This window comes from Monopterus albus, unplaced genomic scaffold (assembly GCF_001952655.1).
Source record: "Monopterus albus unplaced genomic scaffold, M_albus_1.0 scaffold354.1, whole genome shotgun sequence".
Lineage (NCBI taxonomy): Eukaryota > Metazoa > Chordata > Actinopteri > Synbranchiformes > Synbranchidae > Monopterus > Monopterus albus.
Window position 1 is genome coordinate 456,751 of NW_018128234.1, and position 12,420 is coordinate 469,170.

A 12,420-nucleotide genomic window follows, 5' to 3' on the forward strand; every position below is an offset into this window, starting at 1 on the left:
GCAAGACAGCAAAACTGACACCAGCTGACATTTGTCCTAAATCTCTGCAGGTCCACCACGTTTTCACCCTGCAATAACACGGACTTGTCTTTAAACACCAAAGTGAATGACTTTAAAATTATTCACACAGAAGAAATAAGTCCAGGGGCATCTGGTTAGGAAAATACCAACTTACTGTCCTGTAGCACTTTAAAGCCAGTAACTGAAATTAACTGAGACTTCAAATTTGCACAGTTACAGAAAACAGAAGGTGACGTGTCAGGAAAAAAAATGAGCAACAACATTTAGTTTTGCTAATCCTTAAAACAAAAGAAAAGCTGATGAACATAATACAATTCTAAACTCCAAGTTAACCTACTAGCATTTTATTCAGTGTTCTCAAACAATATTCTCCCTTTCTTTTAACACATTTTGTTCTTTCAAGGAATGGAAAGTGACTGGGAGCATCAACTGTTCATGGGAAATATGGTCTCACTTTGCCAAAAATACCAGTATCACAGGTTGGAGATAAACAATCTCACCTCAGGCAGGTGAGCTGAGGATGCAGAACAAAAAATGTGTCCACAAACATTTCACTTGTTTCACATTTTGTTATGTTGCAGCTTAAACCTAACTTCAAAGCAAAAAACTGAAATTTAAATTTAGTAAAAAGGAAAAACTGACATACGACATTGACATAAGTATTTAGACTCTTCTATGACACCTGAAATTTAATTCGGGTGTCTCCCATTTCTCTCGATCACCTCTGAGATGCTTTTACACCTTGATTGGAGTCCACCTGTGGTAAAGAAACACACGTGTACAAGGTCTCACAGCTGACAATGCATATCAAAGCAAAGACTAAGCCAAGGATCTGGGTCAAAGTTTACCGGCGGATGGTCTCCTGATCATCTGACTACTCCTGTTTCGAGATCTGCCTGAACACGTTTTAACATAATCACCATTTCCCAGAGCCCACCACCCTCTGCAACATGAAACAGAGGATAAAACTATTAAAGTAAATTCATTCAAAGTTAAATTAAACTTTAATTTGTGGAGTTATAAAAACGTTAGGTGATAAAATTGGGATGCAACAGTTGAGTCTTGGCTGGTTCTCTGTGCAGAGTCTGGACCATCAGTCACTGCTGATGAAACACACTGACACGCTTTCCATTTCTACCACTGAGTCACAGGCAATCATCAGGTGCTCAATCACAGTCAGTGTCACTGACAAGGTGTGTGTGTGTGTGTGTGTGTTAGTAGAGCTAACCATGTCCTCAGTGTGTAACACTACACAATCTGTTACATGCTCCCATCCAAAGGTCGGAGCGCCCGGCTCTGGTCGCCTGGCAGCCAAAACAAGTCTCGACAGCAGGCATCACCCACCACTACAACACCTGGGGGGGGGGGCACTTTGGTTATGTTGAAAAGTCGCTCCTCTTCATAACATGAGGATCACATCCCACATATGCTGTGATTTTCTGTTAATACCTTTTCTCCTAACATCATCTAAAATAACAACACGGACTTGACTCCATTTCTTTATTCTGTTTTTCACTTCCTGCCCTCCATCAGTTTCACACATCATAACAGTCATGTGTTTGCAACCCACCAATTGAATATTTTTTGTCTGTTGGTTTAAGAAAAATATTTAATGACAACACTTTGTGCTCTAGAATATTATGAATTTTTAAAACTGTTTAAGTTGCATGGACCAAACGACTGATGAACTAGTAAGAGACAATAACTTGTAGATTAATTGATAATAAAAATAGTCGATGGCATCATACAGATAACATCTACTGTCTTCACTTCACTGTGACTGGATGAGCATCACTGTAGGATGTTAAGGATAAGGATAATCACCTTTATTTGGCCAAGTATGTTTTACACACACACACACACACACACACACACACACACACAAGGAATTTGTTTCCAGTACAGAACCGAGGCAGCCATCTGTGGCGCCAACTCAACCGATGGCTCATCAGGGGCAACTTGAGGGTTCAGTGTCTTGCCGAAGGACACTTTGATATGTGGACTGCAGGCAACGAGACTTGAACCTCTGTCAAGTTAAGTCAAGATTTTTATTTGCCATTTATGCATAAACAGACTGTCTAGGCATATAGGAATTCTTGTGCAGCTCACCTTTGGAGTCTGGTAAAGAGTCAAAAGCCAGAAAGAACACTTAGTCCTAAAATAAAAAAAGTTACATAAAGGCAACAAGCATTAAAAACCACAATACGCAAAAACAGGGTAATAGTATTTTCCCCGGTGAACTTCAAACATCACATTTAGTAATTCACAGGGTGGAGCTGGATATGTCATTACGCTTGGTGAGGTAGTGAGGGGTTATAACATACTAAAACACAGTTTATATTCAGGCCTGTTTCCATTGCTTGGTAGAGAATGTCCTGCTATTAGTCAGGTCCCCCAAGAGAACCCCATTGATGAGATGCTCTTACAAAAATACCCTGTGGAACATTTCTGTATTATTATTATTACACAGGTCTAGTGAGGGGTTATTGTACATATATTCTCAAATTTCCGTAGTTGCCATCAGTCTGTTCTGAGTTCTGTGTGTAATAATACTGTCCACCCTGCTGTGCCTGAGGCTGTAGGTGCAGTTTCTGTGTCTGAGCAGGGAGTGAGCTGGGTGGCGTGGATCCCTGAGTATGTTCTCTGCCCTTTTACGACAGCGCTGTGTGTATATTGTGTCCATAGCAGACAGTTCGGTCCCAGTGATCCTCTCTGCAGTCTTTATGACCCTTTGAAGAGCCTCCCTCTCTGCCTGTGTGGTGTTACCATACCAGACTGTGATGCCAGTAGTGAGGATGCTCTCTACCAGTCCTCTATAAGCCTGGGTGAGGGGGTGACGGTTCAGCCCAGCTTTTCTAAGCCGCCTGATGAAGTATAGCCACTGCTGGGCTTTCTTCACTGTGGCAGCTGTGTTCAGTGACCAGCTCAGGTCAGATGTCACCTGCAGGCCCAGGAACTTGTGGCTGTCAGTCCTCTCCACCTCAATCCCTTTGATGGTCAGAAGCAGCAGAGGGGAGGGGTTCTTCCTGAAGTCTACTATTATTTCTTTTGTCTTGTTTATGTTGAGGATGAGGTCATTCTCCTCTCCATAAACAATGTTGTTCACCAGGCTTCTGTAACCATACTCATCTCCCCCCTTGATGAGGCCCAGGGTAGTGGTGTCATCAGCATATTTAATAATGATGGTGTTGTCATGGTTGGAGACACAGTCATGGGTGTACAGGGTGAAGAGTTTGGGGCTGAGACAGCAGCCCTGCAGTGAGCCTGTGCTGACTGTGAGCTCACCAGACACCCGCCCTCCCCTTCTAACTACCTGTGGTCTTTCAGTCAGGAAGTCCAGAATCCAGTTACAGGTGGGAGTGAATGGTGTTGAATGCAGAACTGTAATCCAGGAAGAGCATCCTGGCATACGTACTGCTGTTGTCCAGGTGTATCAGGGTATGGAATAAAGCCATAGCCGTCGTGTCGGCCACTGATCTGTTGGGGCGGTAGGCAAACTGGAGAGGGTCTACAGTGTCTGGGACCATGTGGTTAACATGTGTGAGGACCAGTTTCTCTAAGCATTTCATGGTGACTGGTGTGAGCGCCACTGGCCTGAGGTCATTCAGAGTGGATGTGTCTGATGTCTTAGGGACCGGTATGATAATGGATTTTTTGAAAATGCGAGGAACTACTGCTTGGGTTAAGGACAGGTTGAAGATGGCTGTATACACACTAGCTGGTTGATCCCCACAGGCTCTCAACACTCTGGGGGAAACACCATCTGGTCCCACTCCTTTATGGGGGTTTACCTGTCTCAGGGCCTTCAGGACCTGTGTGTGCGTCACCTGAAAAGCAGTGTCCCCCGGGTCAGAGGGGGATTTGAGGGGGTGTCTGTGATCAACCTGTCAAACCTCGCACAGAAGTTGTTGAGGCTATCCGGGAGGGTGGCGTCCTGAGGGGCTGTGTTTGTTGATTTGTTCCTGTAGTTGCTGACTGCCTGGATTCCCTGTCACATACTGCGTGTGTTGTTATTCATATAGTAGCCCTACAGTTTTTGAAAGCACCATTCTAGCGGGTGCGCATATGGATGTGCACCAGCTGATATAGTCACTCAGTCTCTGCATATTCATGGATGTCGTCTGTGGCCCCTTTGAAGATGCTCCAGTCTGTGGCCTCTAGACAGCCCTGCAGGCTGGCCTTTCCACAGTCAATCCAGGTGTTAACAGTTCTCACTTAGATTGGTTTCGCCTTGAGTCGTTTGGTGCGAGTAGGTTTGATTCAGATTGCTAGGTGGTCAGATCTACCAAAATGAGGATTAGGTTCAGCTGAGAAAGCATTTCTAATGTTACTGTAACATTGGTCCAGTGTTTTGTTTACTCTAGTATGAAAGGTTACAAACTGATACAGTTTAGGCATGCTTTTCCTGTGATTGCAGTGGTTAAAATCCCCCAGAATAATAAAAGCAGCATCAGGATATGCGTTTTCGTGCTCATTAATCATACTGTACAGTTCCTTCAGTACAGATTCCTCTTTGCCTAAGGGGGGGGGCATACACTGCGCTCACAATGATACATTGCAGCTCTCGAGGTAAATAAAATGGCCTTAGCTTTAGTGTTAAATATTCCACATCTTCAGAACAGAATTTAGAGAGAATCTTATAGTCTGTGCACGCAGAACTATTTGACGAAGGCGGCCGTTCCACCTCTGCAGGTCTTGCCGCTTTCAGCGGCACTGCGATCCTGTCTGAACGCAGAATAACCATCCAGTGTTATACCCTCATCGGGAGTCTCTTTTCCAAGCTGTGTTTCACAAAAACACAGCAGGGAGCAGTCCTGTATGTCCTTCTGCGAGGTAATCCAAGCGTGGAGTTCATCCAGTTTATTATCCAGAGACTGGACATTTGCGAACAGTACAGCAGGGAGGGCTAGCCTGCCGCTGCTAACTAAGCGCCGGAGCCTCCGTTCAACTCTCCCCCGTCTGCGCTTCGGTTTGTTGTTATCTGAAGAGCTCCCTGCTGGGGGTTGGTCTAGAATTGTGTTGACATAGCATATTAGCTCTGGGTGAGAGTCCAACGTGCTCAGGTCAAAATCTCCAAAAAGACTGCGCTCTCTTAGCAGTAAGTCGCCCGGTCATAAATAAAGTTTGCGGTCTTTACTGGTGCTTTAACACGGCACAAATAAGCAAAAAAAAAAAAAAGAGACAAAAGAGAAACAACCTGACTGAGTGAACTGCGACGCCACACCCCGTGGAGCGCCATCTTGTGTGCCCTTGCTCCGACACTCCGGTTGGGAGAGATTGCTCTACCCACTGAACCACAGTCGACGTTTATTTCTCTTTAGACAAATGACAGCAAATGCCAAAGAACAAGAAGCTGACAATAAATCACTTGTATTTCTGCAACTCTGCTGCTGCAAACTCACATAATGAACTTTTTCATTTTTGCCACATGTCAGAGTTTGCACAATTTAATTGACAGTTTAGTGAAAGTAAGAAAAATAAAGTTAAACTAAGACATGAGACAGAAAAACTAAATATATTAAGCTGTCAGTTGTTAGCCCATAGCTTGTAACTCATTCGGTTAAATGTCACTGGCTGAATACATTACACTGTGCAGCAGGAGGCTGCTATTAACAGGAGACTCACAGTTCAATTCAGTCTGGCGCAGAGCACAACAGATGTCTGCTAGAGTTTCAGTGGAGGTAAATGAAAGATTAATTGGCTCATTTCTAAAGAATCACAATGTAGCGCCTCCACGTGCAAACACGTGAAATAACACTTGCATCGCATTACAAAATTCTGAAAGACACATTCTGCTATGCAAGAGGACATGAAACCCTCCCTGTGCAGCTGGAAGCGTCTGCAGATGTGTAGAGTATGAAGGAGCTGGTAGACAAGAAAATGAACCAGTAATGGAAATAATTAACAACCGTGGCCCTAAACTGAATCGGAGCCTTCTAGAAATTAACAACCACGATAGCTTCTTCATGCTCAGATCAGCTGGAAACAGAGTGAACTGAGGTGATTGCAGTTTGGTGAGATGCATGCTGGGAACTGACCCTACAGATCCAGTGGACTGCTCTGACTCAGCATTCACATTTACAGCTAATCTGAGAGCAAACCACAGCGCCCGTGGGCCAAAACGAGGCCGATTACTGTTCATTATCATTATAGTTATGTGTTTATCAGACATGCAGCAGGTTTCAGCTCTGCCGTGAACACAAAGATGTTTCAGGAGACAGAGAGAGATGACTACTGAAGTCTCAGAGAAAAGCTTAGACACCAGATGGGAATGAAGGACATCGACAGCGTTATGAAAGAGGAGCTCACTCAGCATCAGTCCAACTATATATGATCATTAACCAACAACAACAACAAAAACAAAAAAAACACACACCAAATTTACTTTTCATACTGTTTTGAAATGTCTGAAATGAAAACTGAAAAAAGCTAAATTCATTGAAACATAACACCCTGTTGTAGCTTAAAGCCCTTCACTGTCAAACAAAACATTTAACCCCAGGTCCGTCTACACGGTACACACTTCCCTCACGTTTCTGGATCGCTCGTCTCAAATGCATTTGATACTGAAGCTCTACTGTGTAGATCAGATGCACACTACTCGCTCTTCACAAATAAAAATGTATTTATCAGCACAAGATTACATGTTTGCCACAGATTATTGGGTTTTATCTGGAGAGAGATGGGGGTCCAGATTACACAGCAGGTAGCGACAGCTGCAAGACAATACAACATCTGGAGTAAAATGTGTCAGAGAAAAAGAAAAGGTTCAGTTTTCACTGTGTTCATGAATGAGCAGCCCCTCATCCTCATGCTGACGCAACTCGGCTTCATCACAACAACAAACAGTGATGTGTCTCAGGCTGCCAGGAAATTCTTCTGTGTGGTAAACTCTCTTTTAATTTCCAGGAAGCTCCACTAATGAAACATCTATAAGTGTGAATCTCTGTTGATGGGACTCCTTATCACAAACACTGGAAACCAAAAAATATATATATTAGTCTGGTACAAAACCATCAGTTCATGCCCTGCTTCAATTAAACAAGATTTACTTTATCAGCCTGGCCAGAAATTTTAGTATGAGAAGGATCAATAGATGAAATGAGAAATGAAATGAGCCTGACTGAACTGACATCTTCTTTCTAATTCATTCTGAGGAAAAACAACACTTTAAGACTAAATTAAACTGTTGTGCTTCTCTCTATCCATTAAAGCCTCCAGCAGAGAAATAAAGCTTTTAACAGGAGGGTTCACTGGGGAACTGCCTCCTCTGAAAATATAAATAACTAGCTGAAACCTCCTCAGACTGGACGGGCCACACTTGAAGACCATTTCCACCAACTTGCACAGATTCTTCACCCTTGACACTTAAACTCTGTGGACAATACACGTAAACATATCTACCCATGGTCTACAAAGCAATCTGCACAGGAAGTGACAAGAAGGAAGGACAAAGTTTGGTGAGATCCTGGATGTGTGTGTGTGGGGGGGGGGCTCGGTCTGACCACATCCCATTCATAATCGGTCCAACACTTGTTCAATGTGTTCCCTCTTTAAGGCATCCTATTGCTGCTCGGGCTGAACATTGCTGCCAGATAAACACCAGTGTTGTGTGAAGAGCTTCTCAGAGTTTAGTCAGAACTCTTCTACGCTCAACAACTGAGCAACACTGTTGTTTCCACAAGTTCACATACTGGGTTAAACTGTAAACACATTTCTCAGTAGTAAAAAGCTATTATTTTCTTTAGAAACTACAAGACAACCAAAACATGATATCAATATTTTGGGGCCTACATGTGCATAAAACCCTGCACCACTTACAAGAGCATGATCAATACTATCCCACAGCTACACCTGTGGGATAGTATTGATCCTGTCCTGTACCAGACCTCCAGCCTGACAATCAGCCTGAACACAGATTCATCTGTTAGCAGGACACACTGGATAAAGCAGAATTTACACACTGCTCATTCGACTTCCCCAGCCTCATATCTTGTAGACAGGACCTCTAGGTAGCCGGCGTCAGCTAACCAACACAACAGTCTTGTAAAGTGCAGCAAGTCCAGAAAGATCACATAATTCACATAACATTTTATGCAGCCCACAAGGTATATCATCTACATTACTTCTCAAAATGACCTTTTTATGCATATTATAATAACTTAGTTTCCACACAGCAGACGTTTTACACACCATGAGGCCTGAACAAGTAACCTCTGCTGTCACTTTTTATTTGAATTTCAAACATTCACTTGAATGTAGTAATGAAAAAGACAAACTGTACTGACGTGTTCGAATCCAATAATGTACGCTATGTCAATAAGCCCAGCAGGCCGTTTGATGTCAACTGCCTTGTAGTCCAGCAGAGGACGTTCTTAAAATTCACTATCAGCTTGAGCAGTTACAGTCCTGTTGACCTTTCGGTACAGTGCGCTACTAACATTTTGTTTGCTGATTGGACAATAACGGCACCACAGCGGTGTCACACAGTTTTCTGACTCTGCAGACACCAAGCAGACACCTACTCAAGTACAACCACACACCAGAGGACTCACCTGCAACCTCCCTCTCCATTTGTATTCGAATTAATTCGAACAAATTTTGTGTCAGTTTGAATATCATTTGAACATGATTTCTGGAAAAGTGACAGCCCTACTCTGGACTCATGTAACATTCAGCAGTGATGCACATTTACTGTGAAAAAGCCTGCAGTACTTGGATGACAGGTGGTCTATGGGAGGGTGTGGCACAAACGCATGTTCACCTTCCAAAGGTAGAAAAAGGAGCCACATCTAAATTTACAACAAAAACACACACACACACACACTGCAAGTCAGGTGAGTATCGCCTGGTGTGTGTCAAACCTGCAGCATGTTGAGGTGGACAGCTTGTCATCTGGGCTGCAGAACCGCAGAGCTTAATACTAAGCCAGCAGCCAGATTAGCAGAGGGCAACCTGTCCGTCAGTCTGCAGCTGAAGCCGAGCACACTCACAGGGAGAGGCTTAACATTGCGGTGTGGCATCTTCTAGACTTCTGAGGACCAACAGACCTCAAGAGTGAGCACATCTTAGAAAGCGGGGACATTTTCTCAGGTTATCACTCCTTCAGTGGCCAGACTGGAGGTCGGGACTTGCTTTAAATGTATTCTAAAGTTGAGTTCATAGGCTTGAGAATGCTTTTCATCAAAGAAGATACTGTAATAATCACACTGCAGTCACAAACATCCATTCAGTTGGAGGACAACACCTTAGACTTGCGATGTCCATTTGTCCTCACATTTTAAGGACTAAATGATTAATCGACTGGTAAAGAAAAGAAAAAAAATCAGTAGATAATTCACTACTTGAGAATAGTCATAGTCCATTACAAGTGTCACAAGCTGTCAAGTCCCAAAGACTGACATCAACTGCTTGGACAGACTGTGTATTTGATTTAAAAATATGAGTGATGAGAATTTTTTTTTAAACAAAGCAGTAGTAGCATTAAAGCAGGCATGTTTAAACGCTGCTCCACTAAGATATGGAGACAAGTAGTATTTCTGTATGAAACTCAGGTTTGCTATTAAAAGATGTCAGGTTATGTCAGATCCCAGTCAAGCGTCATATTGCATTCAGATGTTTTCCAGCAGTTTAATATCAGAGAGAGTTTCAGGTACCTAGAACAACAGCTCTAAATATCAGGTTATGGCTTCAGGGACTTTCTTTCAGGAGGTGTCAGGTTGCACCAACACTCAGCAAAAGACAGTACACCCACAAAACAAATATCCCAGAATTCAATGCAGCTATAAGACAGATCAAAGGCACCACTGTCATTCTGTCTCAGGGAGTGCTCAGTCGCTCTTTCATCTGGCATCACTGTCCTAAGATACACTGGTAACCAGCAGCTGGAGGAAACTAATTTTAATTTCATGTTTACACATGTGCTCTCAGGGCTGTTGCAAGGCACTGTGGGAAATGTAGGAAGTCAAAGGGAGGCAGAACCTGAGCTTGTCAATGAAAGATCTATGGTTCAAGTCTGAGATCAGCACTTGAACGTCCCTTCTCAGCACCACTGAGGGGCTCTTGAGCAAGGCAGTTTGCTCCTGACTGCTTCAATGGAGCCGAAACTTTCAGGAAAAAATTTGATCTTAACTCTTGAAGCACTGAGGTGTCTGATTAATTATGTCTTCCTTGTCATGATATTCCAGGGTGTTTGCATGAGGAGGGCTTATTTCTGTTTGGTACTAACCCCTGTCTCCCTGTGAAATAAACTTCCATTTTCAAATACAACCTCAAAATTAACCAACAGGTGCAGCCCTGTGAGGCTGTTTTCATCCTTCAAACAATGATTCAGCACCTCCACAGGAAACAGAAGGTTTCATGCCTTGCTCGAGGGCTTCTCAGCAGGGTACGTGGTGCCTGTGAAGCTGCAGTGACACCTGACTGCTGATAATGTCGTTTTCTGCTGCCGTTTCCCCCATGACGAGGGGCTTCAGAGAAAAGAGGGATGATGCATGGAAACTGAAAAATTAGGTCAAAGTCTGCAGGATGCAAGAAGATGTTGCGTTCACTGCCTCCATGCATTTACAGCATCAGCTAAGCATGTAAATAATGCACTGGGGCATCTGACCCCATTTCATTCAGGTGCACTTGTTTACAATAAACCAACTGAAAGAAAAAAAGTCTCCTTTTTCCCATCATTGCCCTCTCCTCTACATCACTGCATGTCTCTCAGCTGCATTTACAAACCTGCACTGGACACATTAAAACACAGTGTGCATTTGCAGTTAGCTGTTTAAAAAAAAAAAAAAGCAAAAAGCTTCCTCCCTCTCCTTCTTGCGCCTGTTTCTGTCTTTCTCCATACATGGCTGAGCCTTGCACAGCCTCCATGAGAAACAGGAAAAACAACGCTCGCAGGCACCTGAAATATGACACTATGATACTCTCCAGGCTGAGAGTGAGTCTGCAGCAATGTGACATATCAATCTGCAAAAGAAGAAGAGGAGAAGTAGAAGCAGGGAGCTAATGAGAAAATCAATACCAAGGCTGCATTTCAGCATCTTGCAAAAGAAACCAATATATGCTCTGCCAGTATGGAAAAAAACACTGGAGCATAATGAAAATCATTCATCCCCTAAAAAAGCTGCCTGGCTGGAGTGTCATGTGAAAAGTGTGTCCGGTAGCAGCTGCACACATGGTGCACATAGTCTAACCAGCATGCAGGGCTCTGCTGAAGGGGATTTTCCAACATGACAGTGAGAAAAACCTCTCCCACAGCAACTTCTTATTGACAAAGACAAAAATAAATCTCCGTAGTGTTCCTATGATATTCCCAGTGGGGGCTAAAACATCCGTCTGGTGCTCAGCAGAGACTTTGAAGTGCACTTTATGGCGGTGTTTATCTGCTCTGATGTTTAATAAAAGAAAGAATCGCCGAATTATCAGCAGAGGAGAAATCACCATTTTAATAACTAACTAATCATAAAAAACGTTAGAAATGCTGTGTTTCCAGCTTCCTGGAATTTACTGCTTCTCTCTGTTTATAGCATTGTAAACTGAATATTCTGTGGTTTGGGACACAATTCTACAACTTTTAGCACTTTAGCACACAGTGTAAATTGATAAATCATAAAAATGCCAAGATGCAGTTTCTAGATTGATTTAAATAGGAGTATGTAATCCCTTTTCTTTCTTACATAATTGCAGACCACATGTTTTAGTGTGTGCAGTTTGGAAAAACTATTTGAAGAGTTTAAACTGGGCTCAGGAAACTCATGTATGAGCAACACTATAAAATAAGGCTCCATCACATCACCAGAAAAGAAGAATCCCCAGATTAAATGAAAATAAACAGCTGCATCCCTAACACAACAGCTTTGTCTGCTACATAGCAATAATATTAAGGTTCATATAGTGCTTTCTGGCATTTTACCCTAAAATATTCATGTGATAACCGCTGCTCAGTACTGGCATTTTATATTCCTCTAAAATATATTTCAGTAGTATTCTTAATGCTTTTGTAGCAGTACCCTGTGGTGCCAAGTAGCATAGTTAAAGTGCATTCTATGTATTTTTCATGTCCAGTGAGAGCGTTCTGAGGGGATATTTGTGCAGTAGTCTTCCATAAGAAGACTACAGTGCTCTCAAAGCACGTTTCCATACCACGTCCTCTGCATCCAGATCCCAGTCTGATAAACCACAGATACCATCACGGCAACATGCGCTCAACAAACAGGCCTGCTGACATGAACTTGGGGCAGTTGGAGCTCAAACTCTGGACCGGTCTGTCCTCTCAGCAGGGACCGACCAGGAGCGAACCAAACACCCCACCGAGCAGCGACAGTAGAGCCAGGCAGAGCCGCCGAGCTCCGTGGTGAAATTCAAGTACTCACCCTCCGATAACTCCAGCTCCAGCTCGGC

General features: G+C 43.2%; 1 long non-coding RNA gene across 1 annotated transcript; it reads right to left on the reverse strand.

Annotated features, from left to right (window-relative positions):
* Positions 1-717: 717 nt before the first annotated feature.
* LOC109974949 (uncharacterized) lies at positions 718-12,420 on the reverse strand. Its single transcript, XR_002277058.1, has 3 exons — positions 12,393-12,420; positions 870-964; positions 718-778 (listed from the first exon to the last, which is right to left on the reverse strand). It is a non-coding gene; the product is annotated as an uncharacterized LOC109974949 (long non-coding RNA).